The sequence below is a fragment of the Schistocerca americana genome, chromosome 11, assembly GCF_021461395.2.
Source record: "Schistocerca americana isolate TAMUIC-IGC-003095 chromosome 11, iqSchAmer2.1, whole genome shotgun sequence".
In the NCBI taxonomy this organism is placed as follows: domain Eukaryota; kingdom Metazoa; phylum Arthropoda; class Insecta; order Orthoptera; family Acrididae; genus Schistocerca; species Schistocerca americana.
In genome coordinates, this window is record NC_060129.1 from 79,842,889 (window position 1) to 79,849,784 (window position 6,896).

Below are 6,896 nucleotides of genomic sequence, written 5' to 3' on the forward strand. Positions count from 1 at the left end.
ATGGCGGAAGATCTGGACTTCCCGAGTACACCTCCAACATACCGCCAGAATTCCGCAGGTTCTTTGTGTGGTGGTGGTGTTATTTCCCACCCTCCCTCTCACCACCCTTCCGTGGTCTACCCATCTAATCTTCAGCATTCTTCTGTAGCACCAAAAGTTTCTATTCTCTTCTTGCCTAAAGTGTTTATCGTCAATATTTCAATTCCAGGCATTGCTACACTCCATGCAAATGCTATCACAGACGGCTTCCTGACACTTAAATCTATACCGATGTTTATAAATTTCTCTTCTTCAGAAACGCTTTCCTTGCCGTTGCCAGTCTACATTTTATATCCTCTCTACTTCGACCATCATCAGTTACTTTGCTCCCCAAATAGCAAAACTCCTTTACTACTTTAAGCGTCTCATTTCCTGATCTAATTCCTCAGCATCACCCGACTTAATTAGACCACATCCCATTATCCTCGTTTTGCTTTTGTTGATGTTGAGCTTATATCCTCATTTCAAGACACTGTCCATGGCGTTCAACTGCTCTTACAGGTCCTTTGCTGTCTCTGACATAGTTACAATGTCGTCGGCAAACCTCAGAGTTTTTCTCTCCCCTCCACGGTTTTCAATTTCTAGTCCAAATTTTTCTTTTGTTTCCTTTACTGCTTCCTCAATTTACAGATTGAATAACATCGGGGATAGCCTACAACCCTGTCTCACTCCCTTCCCAACCACTGCTTCCCTTTCATGCCCCTCGACTCTTAAAACTGCCATTTGGTTTCTGCACAAATTCGTTCCCTCTATTTGGCCCCTGCCACCTTGAGAAATTCAAAGAGAATATTGCTATCAACATTGTCAAAAGCTATTTCTAAGCTTACAAATGCTAGAAAGAAAGGTTTGCCCTTCGTCACATAAAGTATCATTTTGCAGCCAACGGCCTTGCCGCAGTGGTAACACCGGTTCCCGTCAGATCACCGAAGTTGGGCGCTGTCGGGCTGGGTTAGCACTTGGATGGGTGACCATCTGGTCTGCCGAGCGCTGTTGGCAAGCGGGGTGCACTCAGCCCTTGTGAGGCAAACTAGGGAGCTACTTGACTGAGAAATAGCGACTCCGGACTCGTAAACTGACACACGGCCGGGAGAGCGGTGTGCTGACCACATGCCCCTCGGTATGCGCATCCAGTGATGTCTGTGGACTGACGATGACACGGCGGCCGGTCGGTACCGTTGGGCCTCCATGGCTTGTTCGGGAGGAATTCAGTTCGTTTATTATTTTTCGAGTTGCCCGTTTCTCTCGAGTTGCCCGTTTCTCTCGAGTTGCCCGTTTCTCTCGAGTTGCCCGTTTCTCTCGAGTTGCCCGTTTCTCTCGAGTTGCCCGTTTCTCTCGAGTTGCCCGTTTCTCTCGAGTTGCCCGTTTCTCTCGAGTTGCCCGTTTCTCTCGAGTTGCCCGTTTCTCTCGAGTTGCCCGTTTCTCTCGAGTTGCCCGTTTCTCTCGAGTTGCCCGTTTCTCTCGAGTTGCCCGTTTCTCTCGAGTTGCCCGTTTCTCTCGAGTTGCCCGTTTCTCTCGAGTTGCCCGTTTCTCTCGAGTTGCCCGTTTTTTACAGTTCAGTGCGTAATCACCCCCCATTTGGTGAAACGCTGCGCCACGTACTAAGTGTACTGGGAAAAGGAGACAGTGGCGAACTGTTAACTTCGGCTGCAGTGCTGCCAGCTAACAGCCAGTGCTGGAAGTGCACCGAGAGGCGCAGCGGCGATAACACCTATCCGAGCGGTTTATCGATAGTATCGCGATAAAGGCTGCACGTCCCGCGCCGCATCCGATCCGCTATCGCGGCCCTGCTAGTAGGCCGGGAAGCACCGTAGCGCCAGCTCGCCACCGCCCGCAGTTGCCGCGCCCCGTTCTCTGTGATAGCTGCAGCTGCAGCCTGTGCCGGCATCGAGTCGTCGCCATGATCGACGTGGACCACACGCTCAGGTGAGACTCACGCTGCGCTAACGGGCCGCGCAGCTCGGACGTCACTGAAGGCCCCGCCACACCCAGGTCAACACTAGCTAATGTGCAACAGCGGACGACAATTTCGTCTGATGTAAACACGAGGGGGGCGCCAGGGGCCCTATTCTGTATCTTTCTGCCATTTCGCCGGTCGGTTCGGTACCATTTGCGGAAAAGAGAACGCCTAGTCACTAAGAATTTCAGCTGTCACTCAAGAGATCACGTAAGCAGAGCCGAACTTTTGAAATTTAATGATCTTTTAAACTCTTTAATTACGTAAAAATACCTGGTATTTTGTGAGAATATTGACCGATACTGTTTTGTTTATGTTATAATCATTCACATCCGCCGCCCCCCCCCCCCCCCCCCCTCGCCCGCCCCCAATGAACCATGATGGACGTTGCCGTTTGCCTTTGGTGGGGAGTCTTGCGTGCCTCAGCGATACAGATAGCCGTGTACGTAGGTGCAACCACAACGGAGGAGTATCTGTTGAGAGGCCGGACAAACGGGTTTTTAAATTAAAAGGAAAGTCAGCTTTGGCCGTAATATTGCTGTTTTATTGATAGCAGAATCGATTTTCGATCACGTAGTGATCATCTTCGGTGCTGTACAAATTAAACTCTGACACTGGTATCAAGTTATCTATAACCAAAACTGAGAAGGGATAACAAACTTCTCAGTTTTGGTTATAGACAACTTGATACCAGTGTCAGAGTTTAATTTGTACAGCACCGAAGATGATCACTACGTGATCGAAAATCGATTCTGCTATCAATACAACAGCAATATTACGGCCAACGCTGACCTTGCCTTTTAATTTAACATATATGGTCGTTGTGCACACAGCACTCCATGGAGTCGCCAATCAATAAACGTGTGGTTCCTGAAGAGGGGCAGCAGCCTTTCCAGTAGTTAGAGGGGAAACAGTCTGGATGTTTGACTGATCTGACCTTGTAACATTAACCAAAACGGTCTTGCTGTGCTGGTACTGTGAACGGCTGAAAGCAAGGGGAAACTACAGCCGTAATTTTTCCCGAGGGCATGCAGCCTTACTGTATGGTTAAATGATGGCGTCCTCTTGCGTAAAATATTCCAGAGATAAAATAGTCGCCCATTCGGGTCTCCGGGCAGGGACTACTAAGGAGGACGTCGTTATCACGGATAAAGAAAACTGGCGTTCTATGGATTGGAGCGTGGAATGTCAGATCCAAGAAGCTTGCACACAATAGAGTAGCATGGAGAGCTGCATCAAACCAGTCTCTGAACTGAAGACCACAGCAAACAACACATTGTAACAATACAAACCATTTTTCTAAGAAAGGAAAATAGTCTATTATGAACTCACTTTCGACCCGGATGTGTCCTGGTAATTCTTCAGTACCGTAACACAATCACTAAATAAAAAGCTAAAACCGCTCAATACGTTTAAAATAACTAATTCTACGTGTAGATAAACCACACCGAATCGAAAGACAGGGCCATACCGAAATTGATATTCTCTCGGTACCGTTGTCGAAAAATCGACAGGACTGAGCGGTATCAAGTCCCAGGAGGTTACTGGATAGGAACTTCGGGTAAAAAAACCTGAAAATGATGTCACTAACCTGCTGTACCCATCGGTGTGAACGATACAGAATAGAGCCCCAGCGAATGACATTCGGTGGTGATCGATTCGAAATCGCTTGTGTTAGAATGTGTTGGCTCACCTTTTGCACGTTGTAGTTCGTTTAGCGAACGGCTCGCATCCTGTTCGCTTCGGTGCTATCAACACAGGAAGCTTTCGTCTGCTATCTTATGTGACAAACACCCTATGGAGTTCCGCAGTTTCGTTCTTGGCAATATGGAAGACGAAAGTTTTCTTCCACACTTAGTGGTTAGTGACGAGGCAACATTCCATTTAAATGGGAAGGTGAATCGTCATAATGTGAGAATACGGGGTACAAAACAACCGCATGAAGTTGTACAACATTAGAAGGACCCTCCAAAATTTAATATGTTTTGTGCAGTTTCACGGAGAGTTTACGGTCCATTTTTCTTTGCCGAGAACAATGTTACAGGAAGCGCATACCTCGATATGCTTGAGAACTTTATTGTCCCACTGTTGGAGACTGATTGGAACGACGTCTACTGTCTTGTCAACCTGCGTTGTTATCCACACGAGTTACCTCAGCGACGAACTACTGTTACCAAAATAGTTTCTGGTGTGTCGGAGGAGGACCACATTGGCGCTCCGTGGTACCCGGAGGCCTCTGGCATGGGCCTTGATTGGCCACCATATTCACCAGATATGAACAGACGCTACGCGTTTTTGTGGGGCTGTATTAAAGACGAGGTGTACAACATTAACCCCAAAACCACTGCTGAGCTGAAAAGAATAACTCAGGAGGTCCTCGACAGCATCTATATTCAGATACTTTCAGCGGGTCACGCAGAAATTCTCTATTCATCTGCGCCACATCACGGCCAATTATAGCAGGCATATCGAACATGCCATAATCTACATCCGAATATCTGTAGTGACTTTCACTCCTTGAAAAATTGTGTGCATGCAGTGATTTGTAACTAATGTACGTATTTTTCATACACAGGGTGAGTCACCTAACGTTACCGCTGGATATATTTCGTAAACCACATCAAATACTGACGAACCGATTCCACAGACCCAGCGTGAGGAGAGGGGCTAGTGTAATTGTTTAATACAAACCATACAAAAATGCACGGAAGTATGTTTTTTAACACAAACCTACGTTTTTTTTAAATGGAACCCCGTTAGTTTTGTTAGCACATCTGAACATATAAACAAATACGTAATCAGTGCCGTTTGTTGCATTGTAAAATGTTAATTACATCCGGAGATATTGTGACCTAAAGTTGACGCTTGAGTACCACTCCTCCGCTGTCCGATCGTGTGTATCGGAGAGCACTGCAACATACATCGCGTTTCTACAGAATGACCTGGCAACGTTGCTCGAAAATGTTCCACTGGAAACGCGTTGACGTATGTGGTATCAGCATGACGGTGCACCTGCACATTCTGCAATTAACACTAGGCTGACCCTTGACAGGATGTCCGACGGCCGTTTCATAGGACGTGGAGGACGCATAAGTTGGCCAGCCCATTCTCCTGATCTTACACCTCTGGACTTATTTCTGTAGGGTACGTTAAAGATGAATGTGTACCGTGATGTGCCTACAACCCCAGAGGATATGAAACAACGTATTGCGGCAGCCTGCGGCGACATTACACCAGATGTACTGCGGCGTGTACGACATTCATTACGCCAGAGATTGCAATTGTGTGCAGCAAATGATGGCCACCACATTGAACATCTATTGGCCTGACATGTCGGGACACACTCTATTCCACTCCGTAATTGAAAACGGAAACCACGTGTGTACGTGTACCTCACCCCTCGTGGTAATGTACATGTGCGTCAGTGAAAAAGACCAATAAAAAGGTGTTAGCATGTGGACGTAATGTGGTGTTCCAGTCTCTTCTGTACCTAAGGTCCATCACCGTTCCCTTTGGATCCCTGCGTAATTCGGTGCTCTCCGATACACACAATCGAACAGCGGAGGAGTGGTACTCAAGCGTCAACTTTAGGTCACAATATCTCCGGATGTAATTAACATTTTACAATGCAACAAACGGCACTGATTACGTATTTGTCTATATGTTCAGATGTGCTAACAAAACTAACGGGGTTCCATTTTAAAAAACGTAGGTTTGTGTTAAAAAACATACTTCCGTGCATTTTTGTATGGTTTGTATTAAACAATTACACTAGCCCCTCTCCTCACGTTCGGTCTGTGGAATCGGTTCGTCAGTATTTGATGTGGTTTACGAAATATATCCAGCGGTAACGTTAGGTGACTCACCCCGTATAGTTCAATAACTGTCAGCCTGCAGTAATATCGTTTCGGAGCGCTACCTGCTGGGTATAGTGCAGCGGCAGCTTCACGTGGCATGGACTAAGGAAGTCGATGGAAGTTCCCGCGTTTAAATACCGAGCCACGCTGCCTCTACAGCCGTCCATAATAGCCAAAGTGCACTCGGCGAAAGATTTTGCGCACAGTTACGTCCCGTAAATGGTCGGTGCGATTCGTGTCAGGCGATCTGCATGGCCATGTCATTCGTCTAATTCTCCAGAATGTTCTTCAAGCTTAATGCGAACAGCTCTGCCCCGTTGACCTGGCGCATTGTCGTCCAGGAAAATTCCACCCTTGTTTAGGAACGGCTGCGGATGGTCTCGAAGTAGCCGAACATTACCATTTCCAGTGAGCGGTCTGTGGACATACTATAAAATTCGACGGTCTACCACTCCCCAACAACTGAGCTCAGGAACAGTTTATGTGAAGTTGGGGAAAACGACAATTTTCACTACGTAAGAGTTGAACGGCGCTCTGCTTCCTTGTAACAGTGGGAGAGCATAGGTCGGTGGTAAGTTCATCTTAACTTCGTAGTGCAACCCATTTTTAATTAATTTAGTGAGCCTGGACGTGGACGTGCGTTGCCGGGAAAGTGCAGCCACATTGTACGCCTCTTCTCATTCCTTGGAACACTAGAAAACAACTTCTCAGTAGCTTTTGTGGATGTATCCGTGCAGTGTGGTACTGCACACCGCTTGTAACAAAGTTTGCGAAACGTAAATTCCGAATCAAGACGTCTGTGCGCGTAAGCATTATGGCAGTAGGAGCAGCGAACTAGCCTCTGACGTCACAGACGTCGCGTTACTCGAATGGAGTGCTTTACCCGGACTTTGGAATTATTGGAATTTCATTTCCGTTTTTATGAAAGAACAATGAAAGTCCAGAGGAAGACAAGCATGTTAGGAGCATAAGATGACATAATGAATCATCTAAGAGTGTTTCAAGGAAGTAGATATCACTGCTATAGTTCAATTCTTTTATCTTGG

General features: G+C 46.8%; 1 pseudogene; it reads left to right on the plus strand.

The window, feature by feature from the left end:
* Nucleotides 1–917: 917 nt before the first annotated feature.
* LOC124554305 lies at nucleotides 918–1,035 on the plus strand (annotated as a pseudogene).
* The last annotated feature ends 5,861 nt before the right edge of the window (nucleotides 1,036–6,896 follow it).